Source organism: Spermophilus citellus, assembly GCF_964194105.1.
Source record: "Spermophilus citellus genome assembly, chromosome: 1".
Taxonomy (NCBI): domain Eukaryota; kingdom Metazoa; phylum Chordata; class Mammalia; order Rodentia; family Sciuridae; genus Spermophilus; species Spermophilus citellus.
In genome coordinates, this window is record NC_138182.1 from 112,529,301 (window position 1) to 112,545,224 (window position 15,924).

A 15,924-nucleotide genomic window follows, 5' to 3' on the forward strand; every position below is an offset into this window, starting at 1 on the left:
GGAGATACTTGATGTCATACAGGTCAGAGAGGTTGAGGTAGGCAGGATCCACCTCTGAAATGTCTGAGGACACAGTGTCGGCAGCCTCTGTATCCCCTGACAGGTCCCAGATCTGCACCAGGGACACCTGCCCATCTTGCTCCCACGAGGTCAGCTCTGGGGAAGCCCTCAGGGTAGCCCCTCTGGTCTCAGGCACTGGCCCCAAGTCGGCCTGGGGTTGAGGGCTTCCCACTGCAGCCTCGTCCTGCTCCTTGGAGGACTGGGATACGGCCCAGGCCATCCTGGCCCACCAGGGACCCTGTCCTAGCATGCCCCCTGCATCCCCACCAAAGGCAAAGGTACCATAGCCCGCCACCCCCGCATAGCCCCCACGGTACCCCAGGGAGAACTTCTGGGTGGTGGCCTGCTCCTGAGGCCTTGGTAAGGGGGGTGTTGGGTCAGGGGAATGGTCAGCCTCCGAGACAGGCTGCCAGTGTCCAGAGAAGGGCTGGACTCCATGCCTGTGGGGCAGGTTGGTTCCAGGGAGCTGGAGGAGCTGGTCCAAGGCCCCCCAGGTCGAGAGATGCTGCCAGGCTCCTTCTCAGAGCCTGGCAGGGGGCTTGTTTGGGCTGGGCAGGGGGGCTCCAGAAGTATCTCCTTGACAGACCCTGGAGGCAAACAGCCATGAGTTTGTGGTGACAGTGGGCCACAGCCCTTTTGGGGGGCAGAACCCTGCTCAGGGTGACAAGAAGGAGCCTCCTGCCCCAGCCTGGACGACCCCGCTTGCTGAGCAGGCCCTGAGTCTCTAGCAGGTGATAGAGACAGATTGGGCCCTTTCAGGGGCTTCTGGTCTCTCCCACCAGCCTCCCCTGTGGAGGCTGTGGGAGGGCACTGTCCTTCACTGCAGGCCTCACTCAAGGGGCTGATGGCACTTGGAGGGTCTTGGTCCAGGGAGTGGCTACGGCTGGGGGCCTCACGGGCAGGATTCTAAAAATCCTGCCAGAAGTTACAGAAAAAAACGTGTGACATCTTATGGATGAGTACATGCATTGTAAGTTAAACAGTAGAACACATTGGTGTTCAAGTTCTTACAGGCATGACATTAAGCACCTTGCAGCAGAACAACAAGCTGTAGGTAAATTCTTCTCCATGACATTGTCACCTGTTTCTTTAGTAGAACTGCATAAGCATCTCAATAAAGTTCAGAATGAATGCACATTTAATTAAGGATGACAGTAATTTTTATGTAGTTTTTTTATCTGCCATCATTAGAAATGTAATTAATATATAATTTTCCTACAATAAATATAACATTAGAATTTCAACTATTTTGCAGAAATATTATTCCAGTCTCATCACAGTGAAAACTTTAGTAAACTTTGTATTATCCTTAAAACATTTTATAAATATTATGCTAATTCAATATTAATAAGAGATCAGTCTAGTTTATATTTTTCCCTAAAAATGGCATTTTAAAACAAAAGTGCATATTTATACCTACTTCCATCTTATTTTCAGATGTGCATCTATAAGAAAAAGTGGATTTTTGTGAAAAGGAATAAAAAAATACTTTTTTGTTAGCTTACAATGTATACTATGCAATTTTCAAAGAACACTGTGAATTATGTACACATTAAATACATATAATCATATATGTAAATATTTTAGTGTATATATATACATACACACAATATAAAGCAATGTTTTGATGTTCTAGAACAGAAGTATCTAGGGAGTTCTTTCAGATTTCCTTACACTAAATTCTAAGTTGCCAAGCTAAAATGGATGTATTTCTCTCAATACAGCATAAACTAATAGAAATAAAGAAAACTATGATTTCTAAATTAATTTAAAAACTACCTGTTGTGTTACAAAATGGCAAGGTTGGGGCTGGGATTGTGGCTCAGCGGTAGAGTGCTCGCCTAGCATGGGCAGGACCCGGGTTCGATTCTCAGCACCACATAAAAATAAAGGCATTGTGTTGTGTCCATCTACACCTAATAAAATAAATATTTTTAAAAAATAGCAAGGTACTAAAATTAGAATTCAAATTCATATCTGTATATATTTTCAAATATTTGAGCTCTTTTCATTTTTGCACGAGTCCAAAATAACAATGAAAATACCTAAATCCACACCGTACTAGCCAAAATTTTCACAATATCTAATTACATACTTATTCTATCCAGATTCCATGGTAACTCTTGGCAATAACTAAAAGTGTTTCTAGTAGTAGTAGTAATAGTAGGTAAATGTTATTTTTTTAAAATCCAAAATTATTTTTTCAGTTTGTAATTTCTTTATGATTTATTTATTATTTCTACCCATGTGGGGTTAAGAGTTATGTGACAGAGCAGCCCTGAATGGAGCTATGTAAGTTTCCTGGAAGTTACGTAACAAAATACCACAAACTGTGTAGCTAACAAAAGACATTTATTCTCTCAAAATTCTAGCTGTCAGAATCTGAAATCAAGGTGTGAGCAAGGCTGTGCTCCTTCTGAGACTATGGATAAAATCCATCTGTTCCTCTTCCTAGCTTTGGTGATAACCATTAATCCTCTTCAATTTTTGTCAGCTTGAAGCTGCCTCACTCCAATCTGCTTCTGTTCTCACAGGTCCCTCCATTCCCATTATCTTATATATAAGTCCTTCAAGCATATTGTTTCAGGGGCAACATTAATTCCCTCATGTTTACTGCAAGTAATAAAAACATAATGGATTTTACCATCTTAGCCATTATTATAGACTGACAGATTAATTTTGTTCAAATTATAATTTAAAATAAAGAACTTACAAGAGTGACAGGCTTATTGCGTATTTTATTTTACAGTCCCAAGCTCTATTAATTATCCCATTTTGTAATGCCATTTGAACATTCTTAAGTTAGATATGCAAATAGTTGTTTTGTATTAAAATATGCTGGTATTTTAAATCTATAATTTTCAGTTAGGAATAAATTTTCTTAAATGATACTTAAAAAAAAATCAAATAGTAATTCCTTTAAAATAACATCTTAGCCATTTTAGGTGTGTAGTGGAGTAATATTAACAATTCACATTGTTGGAACAACCTAGGTACTCTTCAACAGATGAATTGATTAAGAAAGTATGGTGTATATATACACAATGGAATATTACTCAGTCTCAAGGAGAATGAACATATGGCATTTGCTTGTTAATTGATGGGACTGAAGCTGTCATGCTAAATGATATAAACCAGTCTCAAAAAAACCAAAGGCCAAATGTTCTCTCTGAGATGTGGATGCTAACCCATAACAAGGGAGGGGAAGTATAGGAGTACACTGAATTGGACAAAAGGGAATGAAGGGAGGGGTGGGAAGAAGAAAAAGAGTAGAATGAATTGCACATGATTTTTGAATGTGCATATGAACACATGAGCAGTATACCTGCACAAGAATGGGATAAAAATTGGAATGGTTTGCACTCCATATATGCATAATATGTTAAAATACATCCTAGGGTCATGTGTATGTAAAAAGAAACAAATTTAAAAAAGGAGAAATAATTTTATATAGGTTTTGTATTCAAATTAACATATTTTATGCTGTCAGTGATGAGAAATATAATAATGTTCTCTGATAAATAAAAAGAATCAGTATTTGCATATTTTCCTTTCCTAGAATGTTTATATGATCATTTGCTTTTTTTGTTATACCATTCTTTTGTTTCCACTTGAAAGACTGCCTGTAGCAATTCCAAAAGGAACTCACTCAGCTTTTATTTTTTTGCCAAAAAAGTTATTTTTTTCTTAATTTTTAAAGGAAATTATTGCTGGTGCTCTCTTCTCAGTTGTTAAATTGTTTTTAGTTTGTGTGTGTGCATCCTTTTTCTTTGAAAAATTAATACATCATATCTGACCTAAAGTTTTCTTCCAAAAAATCTGCTGGTGTTTTTCTGAAAGCTCCATCTTAGGAGATAAATCACTCTTCACTTCTTGTATTCAAAATTTTTAATTTTCATTTTATTTACTTATTTATTTATTTTCTAGTTGCTGATAGACTTTATTTATTTATTTACATATGGTGCTGAGAATTGAACAGACTTTTATTTATTTATTCATATGAGGTGATGGGAATCAAACCCAGTGCCTCACACTTGCCAGGCAACTGTGCTTCTGCTGAGCCACAGCCCCAACCCATCAAAAATCTTTATTTTTAAATTTTGATTGTTACAATTTTCCTCAATATGGGTCCTTTTTGGATTCATCTTAATTATTTTTCTTTGAGTTTCTTGAATTTGGGTATCCAATTTCTTTCTCATAATTGAAAAAAAAAAGTCTTTTATTTTTTCAAATGAGTTCTACTCACCCTTCTCTTTCTCTTCTTTAGAGATACATGCAAAACACATATTTGTCCTTGTGATGTTGTCTCATAAGTCCCTTAGAGTTTCTTCACATTTAAAATTTTATATTTTTAATTTTCTTTTTGTTTCAATCAATAATTTCAAAAAAATATTTTATTTCAATTATTGTTTTATTTAAATACTGTCATGTTGGCATTTTTACACTTCACATGCATTTTCCTGATTTTGTGTCATTTTTTTAATATTTATTTTTTAGTTGTAGTTGGACACAGTATCTTTATTTTACTTTTTTTATGTGGTGCTGAGGATTGAACCCAGGACTTTGTGTGTGCTAGGTGAGTGCTCCACCAATGAGCCAGAATCCCAGCCCTTTTGTGTAGTTTTCTGCTGTTTCCTCATAACACATGTAGGTATTTTTACAAGGACTATTTTTCATTTCATGAAATTATTCATAGACCTTCAAAGTCTTAGGATTGGTCTTTGTAGAGTTATCTCATTTATTTGATTTATTTGTGTTTCTGTGTTTCTTCACGTGTCTTGTTATTTCTGTTATAATTTTTTGTTTTGTTTTTGCATTTGAAGAAACAGCTACCTCTTCCAGACTTTGTGAATCAGTTTTGTATGGGGGACAAGTTTCACAAATTAGCCAGACATTTTGGAAGCCCCTTGGATCTTTTATGGGAGTGGTTCTTTTCTGGACTTGAAAAATGATTTCTGAATCAGGTTTGCTGGTTTCTTTAAGAAAGTCTTGTACTCTCTTCCTCCCCCTGGTGTCTCATTGCTGTATGGTAGAATCTGATGCTTAGACAATCCTTTTGAGCTCTCTCTGGTTCTCAGCCCAACTCAGGTACTGAAAGTAAGAAATTTCCTCATATGAGCCTTGAGACAAGTGAGACAAATCATTTCCTCAGACATCTGTCTCTCCCTAAACAACACCTATAATATTGGAAGCATCTCCACCCTTCCTCCTAAGAAAGTAGTCATGAATTATGTTTGTCTTGCTGGGTTGGGCATGGGGTTGATAGCAAGTGAATGGAAATGGCCTTTTTTTTTTTTTTTTTTTTTTACCTCTTTAAATACAACTGTGTATTCCTGGAATACCCCAATTTCATAACTGGCTTATGCAATGTTCTTATGGGATCATTGGACCATAATCTTTGTATGTCAATATTTGTGAGGAAGTGAGGTCTGGGGCTTTATATTCTGAAAAATTTCAGACATCACTCAAGGAAAACATTTTTATTTAATAAAAAAGTTGATAGTAGGCTATTCATATTATAATGTGACTTTCATTCAAGTATAATTTCTTAAATGTGAGCTACATTGTAGCATAACATTCATTTTACAGGAAAGCTTCAATATACTTCGGCCACTTTTACTTATGACCATTGAGTAACTACAAATAATAACATTTATGATATTTGTGGTATTGTTTAAATATCCTAAACCTTTTGGGTTTTCAAGTTGCAATATTCTTGTAAAATATGTATTATTTAAATTATTTTTCAATGCTGAATAGCTGAATGTATCCAATTAAAGCCATATGCATTCTCCAAGTTCATAATTCAATTTTCTCAAAAAAGTTTAGTCAAATAGTATTTTTTGTGAGCCCTGAAATAAGGGAATCTAATGAGCACACCTAAGATTTTTATATTTTAAGGTGTTAGATTATAAACCAAATCTGAAATCAAAAAGAGTTTTCCATTTAATTTTTAATATTTGATATTTTTTCTCTCATTGTTTTATTGAAAATATTTTTTCATTCCTTTAATTTGTTCCTCAGAGCCCCTATACATCCTAGATTTTACCTTTTAATACTATCCCGTATTTCATGAAATTCAGCTCCTATTCTCTTAACATCTTTTCTCCATGCCAAGATTATGTATATTGCCTTTATTATGTCAATATCTATTTTTCAAATGATATAGTCTGTTGGTAATGCTTTCCATTAAATTTTTAATTTGGTTTATTGATTCTTCAATTTCAAGAGTTTCCAAATTATCCTTCTTCAAAATCTATATCTCCTTCTTGACATGATCTTTCACTTCTAATATTTTCTCTCTGATTCCAATCTTTACCTCATTTTTTACCTCTTATGTCTTCTTATCTTTGAACTTTCTAAATTTATTCCTTGACATTTCCTACACTGCAGTATCAGTAGAGTCTATTGTTGAATCATTCTGTTTTGGATGTTTTCTTCTCTTGTTTTTTTTTTTCATATTGTTTATGTATCAACCCATCTATTCAAATGGATCTGAAACAGTGGGGTTTCTACTCTACCAGCTTTTAGTTATCCTGTAATTTTCCAGTGCCTCAGAGATTAAGGGAAGTCAAATAACTGCAAAAACCCATGCATATAACGTATAGGATTAAATTAAGTACTTAGTTCCTATTATGACATGTACGATGTTGATTGACACAATAAACAGAAATTGTAGGGTCAGCAATTTCTATCATTAAAGATAGTAGTTAATCATGAATTATGTCCATCAAAAACTCAAACAATTGGTATTACCTATGACTTCCAGTGTTTTAAATGCTTCTATTGCATTAGTGATGGGGTCTGACATTATACAAACTAACCAGTGGTAAGAGAAGTTAAAAATAGAGATAATTAAGAGTAAAGAAGAATATATTAGGGAGACAAAGATTTGCAATTTCAAAATAGGGCTGATCCAATAACAACCTATTGTTCATTATTTATGAGGGGGAAGAGAAGAAATAAAAGTAAAAGAAAAATTAGAGGAAGAGTGAAAGAGAGAACAATGAGTCTGGCTTCTGTTGGTTTAACATCTATTTATTTATAGATTTTTAAATTACTGCATTATAGACATACACAACATTGAAATTCACCATGCTTTATTCATAGATGTACAAAGAGAGTTTAGTTTGTTTATTCTACTGTTCATCCCTCTGTTTGTCCTCCATGCCTTCCCTGTAACCCCTTCCACAGATATCTCTGTTGAATGCCCTCTTTTCCATTATGTGGTTGAGTATTCACATATGAGGGGAAATATTTGACCTTTGGCTTCCTGAGTATGGCTTATTTCACTTAGAATTGTGTTCTCATTTCATCAATTTTCCACCTAGTGCCATAATTTAATTCTTCTTAATGACTAAGTAAAACTTCATTGTGTATATACACCATGTATTCTTTATCAATTACTCTGTTGATGGGTTTGATGGCTGGTTCTGTAATTAGGTTATATTGTGTTGCTATAAGCACTGATGTGCCTGTGTTTCTATAGTATGCTGATTTCAGATATTTGGGTATATTACCAAGGAATGAGACAACTGGGTCAGATGGTAGTTCTATTCCAAGTTTTGAAAGGGCTATTCATCCAGTTTTCAAGAATGGCTATACTAATTTGAAGTCCTTCCAACACTGCATTTCCCCATGAATTATTCTTTTTTTCTTTTTAAAATTATTTTCAGGTGTATGTACAGTAAAGTGTATTTTGACATATTATACATACATGGACTATAACTTTCCATTCTTGTGCTATATATACTGTAGAGTTACACAGGTTGTGTAATTCATATAAGTACATAGGAAAGTTATGTCTGTTTCATTCTACTATTTTTCCTATTCCCATCCTCTCCTTTCCCTTCATCCTTCTATGTCTAATCCAATAAACTTTATTCTTCCTTTCCCCCCAAATGTTCTGTCTGGTATGTGGATCTCTGCACAATATTCTTGATAATTGATATTTTGAGTGGAGTGAGATAAAATCTCCATGCAGTTCTTTTTGAATCTAATAGTTTTATTGAAGTATAGGGAAAGAGCAAGGACATTATAACAGACTTTCTCTTCCTTGTAATTTTGATTGTCATTTCCCTGATTCCTAAATATGTTTTATGTATATTTATACACACAAACACACACACACACACCACTTGTATTTTTTTCTTTTAAGCAATGTCTGTTTTAGATTTTGTGCCTGTTTTGTTTAGTAATTGGGGTTTAATATTTTTTACATTTTTTTTTATTATTCTGTATATTAATTTCCTGAGGAACAGATGAAAAATATTTTATCACATTGGTAAGCTCTTTGTTTACATTCTTGTTTCCTTTGTTGTGCAGAAGTTTTGAAATTTGATTTCATCTCATTTATTGACTGTTAGTTTTATTTCTTGTGCTTTAGAGGTCTTGTTAAGTTGATGATTTTGTCAATATGTTGGAGTGTTGGGCCACATTTTCTTTAAGCAACTGTAGAGTTTCTGGTTTAATTCCTAGGTCTTTGATACACTTGGAGTTGGCTTTTATGCAGGGTGATAGGGATCAAGTTTTATGTTTTTCACATATGAATATCCAGTATTCATAGCACCACTTGTTAAAGTGTTTCTGTTTTCTTCAACATATATTTTTGGCCCCTTTGTCGCATATCAGGTCACTTTATCTATGTGGATTTGTCTGTGTTTTCTTTTCCATTCATCTTCAGGTCTGTTTTGGTGCAATATAATGCTGTTTTTTTTTTGTTTTGTTTTGTTTTGTTTTTTGTTTTTTTGTCTTTACTAAAGCTCTGTGATATAATTGGATATCTGGTACTGTGAAGATCTCAGCATCACTCTTCTGGTTCAGGATACATTTGGATGTTCTATGTCACTTCTGTGTCAAAATGAATTTGAGAAATGTGTTTTGTCTCTGTGTTATGAAGAATGTGTTGTTATAAGAGGTCATGAGGGGCAAGGGGGAGGGAAAAAAAGGGAGAGAATTGAACAACAGCAGGGGAGGTAGAGAGGGAAGATGGGAGGGGAGGGGAGGGGAGGGGAGGGGAGGGGGGATAGTAGGGGATAGGAAAGGTAGCAGAATACAACAGTCACTAATATGGCATTATGTAAAAATGTGAATATGTAACAGATGTGATTCTGCAATCTGTATTTGGGGTGAAAATGGGAGTTCAAAACACAATTTGAGTCAAATGTATGAAAGATGATATATCATGAGCTATGTAATGCTTTAAATAATCAATTTAAAAAAATTAAAAAAAAAAAGAATGTGTTGTGAAGGATGTCATTGATATTTTGACTGGGATTGTACTGAGTCTGTTCACTGGTTAAGGTAGTATGACCACTGGGATAATATTAATTTTGCTTTTTTCAAGAATATTGAAAGTATTTTCACTTCTTAAGATTGTCTTTGATTTGCTTTACTTCACCATTTTATAATTTTCATGGTTGAGGTTTTTCATCTCCTAAGTTAGATATTTTCCAAAGTATTTTCTTTAGGGGTTTTGAATGAGACACTTTTCTCAATTGTTTTGAAGAGTGTTTGCTATTGCTTATAGGACTGCAATTGATTTATGTATTATTTTCTTGTATCATCTCTTTTAGTAGATTTGTTATCAGCACTATAAATTTTCTGATGGAGCATTTTAAATCATCTAAGTAAAATGTTCATGTCATCAGTAAACAGAGGCAACAGGACTTCTTTTTCCTGTGTGTATGAAATTAGTTTCTTCCCTTGCCTCTTTGCTCTTGCTGGGAATTCAAGGAGTGGTTTTGCTTTTGTTTTTAGAACAAATGTTTCAATTTTTTTTAATTCAGTTTGATGTTGGCATTTGGTTTCTCCTTCTATCACTAGTCCCTCTGGTGTTTTTAACCTGAATGGGTGCTGAGTGTTGTGAACAGGCTTTTCTGAATCTACTGATTATATCATGGTATTTTTGTTCTTAAATTTGTTTATACAGTAAATTTTGTATATGTGTGTGTGTGTGTGCTCATGCATGCGTGTGCGCATATGTATATATGTACACATATATGTACTTACATTTTTTTTTTGGAATTGGGAATTGAACCAAGGCATGATTTTCCAATTAGGTTCATGTGCCACTATCCACTTTTTAATTTTTTTCATATTTTTGTAAATGCATTATAGTATTACACAACAATGGATTTATTGTTACATATTCACATATAAATCTAATATAAAAATAAGCAATATTATACCCCAGTGTTTCCTTTTTTTTTCCTTCCCTCCCCCAGGTCCTTTTACTCATTTTTTATTTCTTCTTTTTAGATATATGTGACAGTAGAGTACATTTGGAGATATTATATATGGATGAGATATACCTTATTCTAATTAGGATCCCATTCATGTGGGTGTACATGGTGTGGAATTTCACTGGTCATGAATTCATATATAAACATAGGAAAGTTATGTTCAATTCATCCTCATGTCTTTCCTATTATCATGCTGGTCTCTCACCTTCATTCCTCTTTGTCTACTCCAATGAACTTTGATTATTTCCTCCCTGTCCCTTATTGTGTATCAGCATCCACATATAAAAGAAAATATTTGGCCTTTGGTTTTTGGGACTGACGTATTTCACTTAGCTTGATAGTTCCTAGTTCCATGAATGTATTGCCAAATGCCTTAATTTGATTTTTATTTAAGGCAGAGTAATGTTCTATTGTGTGTATATAACCATATATTCTTTTGGATATTTGATTGTAAGAGAGACTAGGATGAAGGGTCAGAAGCTTGGAAGAGAAAAGCTATTGGTATGATTCTGTAATTCCCAGGTGTCCTTATGGAGAACAAAATTGACACTTTTACCCCAGGCCATCTGTTCAAGACTACAACAGTACATTTCAAGTAGGGTACATGACAGTCACTTGGAGAGCTCACTCAAACTCAGACTTCTGGGCCTCAACTCAGAGTGTCTGACTCAGGGCCCGGGGTGGCCCTTCTTTATTTCTTACAAGCACTCAGGGTTTGCTAAAGTTCCTGGTCTAAACACTTCCAACTGATGGCCCTGGTCTAGAAATTTCAGGGGCAGTGAAGGTGACATAAGGTCCTCCTTGGGTCCAGTCTTCACCTTCTTCCCTACCTCTTTTCCCAGTGCCCTACAGAGAAACCTACTGTAGCTCCTACTTAGATCACACCTGCATATGTCCATGATAAGTTGGAGCATGTGGGATCTTCCAGTCTCATGGGCCTTCCACAGTTTCAGATATTTTTCCCTGAAGACTGCAAGCCCTATCTCTGTACTTCAACCACTCTCTTCATATCAGTTTTTAGAATCTCATCTTTTGGATTGTTGATTTCCATGTGAATTTTAGAACATTGTTTACTCTTAGAATTCCACACTGCATTTTCATGATATTTTATCCTGGACTTTGTGGACACAGGATGTTGCTGATGACAATGGGATTCCTCTTTTTCCCTTTTATGAAAGGAAGCTACCAGTCTGGGACTAACTCCTGTACTGAGTGTCAAGGAGGAGCCAAACATGGGCCATTCTGGGTTCCTAGGACTACTATTAAAAATAATACTTACTGGGTGTCCTAAAAGATCAATTTATTGTACCACAGTTGTGGAGTCTAGGAGTCCAAACTGAATTATTATAAGCTATCTGTTCTGGAAGGTCTAGGGGAGGATTTTTCCTTGTCTCCTCTAGCTTTCAGTAGTTGTAGGAAATTCTTGGCATACCTTGACGTGTAGATTCATCTCTCCTTTTTCTGTCATGATTATCACATGTTGTTATCTCTGCACAGGTATACTTGTCCAAATTTCCTCCTCTAAGGTCATTAATCATTAGATTATAGCCCACTCTAATTGACTATGGACTCATACAACATTTTTATGTGCAAAAACCTCATTTCCAGATGAGGTAATAAGCTGATATGCTGGGAAGGACATGACTATTCAACCCAGAGCATGTATTGAGCACTTAATGTGCCCTATTCCCTGTATTTCCCATGGCAGCACTGTGAGGTACACACAGGCATCACTCACACCGAATAAACTAGGATATGAAGCGCAGTAAAGTTGTGCTCCAGCCAGAAGCACGTGGAACACACAAGGTTGTAGTCACAGTGTAGCTGTAGCATGGGTCCACCTGTCCATTGAAAGAACCAAAGGCCAAATAATCTTTATGGTATGTGTAATAATCAGGAGGGAGAAGGAAGAATGAGACATGTGTAGACATGAGACTGCTTCCCAGAAATAGTCCCAGAGTACTACATAGGACTTCAAATCTTTTTTTTTTTTAAAGAGAGAGTGAGAGAGGAGAGAGAGAGAGAGAGAATTTTTTAATATTTATTTTTTAGTTCTCGGCGGACACAACATCTTTGTTGGTATGTGGTGCTGAGGATCGAACCCGGGCCGCACGCATGCCAGGCGAGCTGCGCTACCGCTTGAGCCACATCCCCAGCCCTGGGACTTCAAATCTTTTAGTAGCTGCCTCTTTGAGAATCTTAGAGCAGGAATTGATGAATAAAATAACAGTGCTCAAATTTACTCATCAATTATCCCAAAAGTTGCAATATTACTCTTCTAAATTTAGATTACTAGAATTTCATTGAACATCCTATGCGGGTTTATAGTATGGAATTAAAAATATATTTTTCTTCACTATTTAGATATATAAATGACAGTAGAGTGAATTCTGAAATATTATATACACATAGAGTATAGCATATAACTTATTCTAATTAGGATCCCATTCTTATGGTTGTAACATGATATGGGGCTTCACTGTGTGTGTGTATTCATGGATGAACATAGGAAAGTTATGTCTGATTCATTCTGTCTTTTCTATTCCCATTTCCCCTACCTTCTTTTATTCCCTTCTGTCTAATCCAATCAATATGTATCCTTCCCTCTCCCCCCTGATTATTTGTTAGTATTCACATACCATTAAGATTATTTGGCCTTTGGTTGATAGGGTCTATTATGCTGATTTTATGTCCTTTAGGTTTATACTGAGAAGTGGGATAACTTGGTAAAATTGGTGGCTCCATTACAAGTTTTCTGAGGAATCTCCATACTGCTTTCAAGTATTGGTTGCACCAATTTGCAGTCCAACCAGCAACATATGAGTGAACTTTTTTCCTACATCCTCTCCAACATTTATTATTACTTGCATTCTTGATAATTGTCATTCCAATTGGAGTGAGACAGAATGCCCGTGTAGTTTTAATTTGCACTTTTCTAATTTGTAGTGATGTTGAAATTTTATTTCATATATTTGGCCATTTGCATTTCTCCTGTTATGTGCCTGTTCAGTTCCTTTGCCCATTTGGTGATTGGAATGCTTGTTTTTACAGTGTTAAATTTTCTGATTTCTTTATATATCCTCGAGATGAATGCTGAACTTGATGTGCAGGTGGCAACAATTTTTCTCCCATTGTAGGTTCTCTTCACATGCTTGATTGTTTTCTTTGCTGTAAAGAAGATTTGTAAATGGGCAACTCATGTCCCTCTTGAAGCAGTTCAATAATAAATGATACATGGAAAGCAAAATATAAATTACTTGTGTGTCACGCTCATTTAAATAGTCATAATACCTTCAAGAGATAAAGGCAGTGATAATCCTATTTAAAATCATGAAAGTAGGTTCATTAAATGTAGGCTCTTTAGCCAAATCCCAGTTTCAGTAAGTCATAGAGTACAGATAGAAACCTAGTTCTGCACTGTTATTTGTGTTTTCCCTGAGCCAAGCTGTAGTAACAGGCCCAAAAATCTAATGAATTCAGTTTGTTTGAATAGAGATAATAAGCCATTCTTATTAAAACCCACTGTCCCAGATAGTATGATGGTTTAGCATTATGTCCTCTTTGCCAGTATTAGATGTTGACAATTTAAAATATTGTTTAGGATTCATCATTGATTTTCTAAATACAGATGTTTGGGGTGGGTGAGGTAGGGAGGGAGGCTCTGCTTGTAATATTAAAAAAAAAAACAACAAATTGCCTCATTCAAAAGTTGACAGATATAGCTGAAGGATGTTAGAACAGTCAGTGAAAGAACTCAAAGAACTCAGAAGTAAGCCTGTATTCTCGTTTCAATTGTATGTGTATATATATATATATATATATATATATATATATATGTATGTATTATTACAAACTGTCATTTGTTTTGCCCGTTTTATTCCCCTTTTTTTCCCATTTTGACATCAGAAGAAAAAAATAAAAAAGAAAGTGCATAAAAAAGACACAGGAACAGATAAGAGAAGCAAAATCGTAAGACCACAAGCATATGGAAGAGTAAGTAAAAAGGGTCTTCTCTCCTGTACCTGGGAATGATTTTATTGTGCTTCAGAGTACCAGGTTTATAAGTAGACAGGGCCCCTCTCTCTGTGAATTTCTCCACTGATTAACTTTCGAAATGATCACTAAATTTAATAGAGATCAACCAGTGGGTAGTTGCATAAAAGTTTGTGGCGCATGCAGTGCCTTTTATATAAAAAGATTTCAAGAAGTTAGGAGATGCTTAAAACACCACTATCTGAATTGTTCAACATCCTTCATTCAGAGCACATGATGAAAACAAAACTAGTATCCTGGGAGGCACCTGACCTTTGTCCAACAGCTGGCAAATAGTACCCTCCTAGGAGTAATAAGAATGGTGGAAGTTCATTTTGAAGTGTGAGGTTCCAGATTAGTTGGTAAAATGATCCCTTGCTTCAGGGAGAAGATAAAGATGGTCTCCTACACCCTAGAGGTATGTGGGCTCCTGATTCTTTACACTCTGTAAGTGGTGTGTGAGCATTTTGTGAGCTTGTTGAGCACTTATGGAAGTAAATACAATGCCTTGCTGTACCTTTTGATCACTAGCACCCTGAGGAGTTGCTACAGGGTGTAAGCACTCCATAATCAGTGTTTCTTCACAAACCATTATCTGTATAAAGGGGCTACTTTGAAAATAGAAAATAATCATTTGTGGACACATGAACCTATAGACATGATGTAAAAGGGAGTTTTTAAAAAGGAATTTGGAGTCACCATCAGTGATAGAGAAGACTGGCAGACTCCAGGTGTTACCAGATCCAGGTCCAGGCTCCTCATCACTGGAAAACCAGTAGTCAGGAGATGTGAATTAGTGGGAAAGAAATCAGGTTTACTGAAGGTCCAGCACACTGGTAGAGGGAGGGTGCTGTCATCCTCATAGTGTCCTCTTGGGAATCTCAGGGACACAAAGGATTTTTATAGGAAGAGAAAGATGGGATTGTGAGGCAGTGGGAGAGGTTTCTTTAAGCAGAACTTTTGTCATTGAGGGTGTGTTTCCTTTTCTTTCTTTCTAAATGGACCATCACAATGGAGCTTGACTTTCTGGGGCTAGTACCTATACTTTTTTTGAATCAACATATTTCTTTCTGCATGGTAAATATCACAGAAATTTGCTTGTTTTGTGTTGGTATATAGCTGAAGACTAAGAAGAGGCATGACACATTCTGATTTTATCTGAGAATCACCCGATATTCTGGGCTTTGTAAATCTAAAGGAACATTATACAGCAGTTCACATCTTAATCAGTTAGCCACAGCTTCTCTCCAAAATTTAGAAACCTGTGTGGAAGAGAGGGTGTAACTCTGTGGGGTGCACGGGAGGAAAGCTAAAGTAACTACCTAGGACAGCTCCCAGTGGTGATGTCCTCCCCATATTTTTCTTTTTCTTTTTTTTAAAGAGAGAGTGAGAGAGAGAGAGAGAGAGAGAGAGAGAGAGAGAGAGAGAATTTTTAATATTTATTTTTTAGTTCTCGGCGGACACAACATCTTTGTTGGTATGTGGTGCTGAGGATCGAACCCGGGCCACACACATGCCAGGCGAGCGCGCTACTGCTTGAGCCACATCCCCAGCCCCTCCCCACCTTTTTCATTGATATTTTTTAATG

At 36.0% G+C, this 15,924-nt stretch overlaps 1 protein-coding gene across 1 annotated transcript in view; it reads left to right on the top strand.

Moving 5' to 3' along the window:
* The first annotated feature begins 578 nt into the window (after window positions 1–578).
* LOC308649827 (obscurin-like) overlaps window positions 579–15,924 on the top strand; it is a 520,968-nt gene continuing 505,622 nt past the window's right edge. Inside the window, exon 1 of the mRNA XM_081295667.1 lies at window positions 579–773. The gene's annotated coding sequence lies outside the window, so the exon portion shown is untranslated. The remainder of the gene's footprint in view (window positions 774–15,924) is intronic.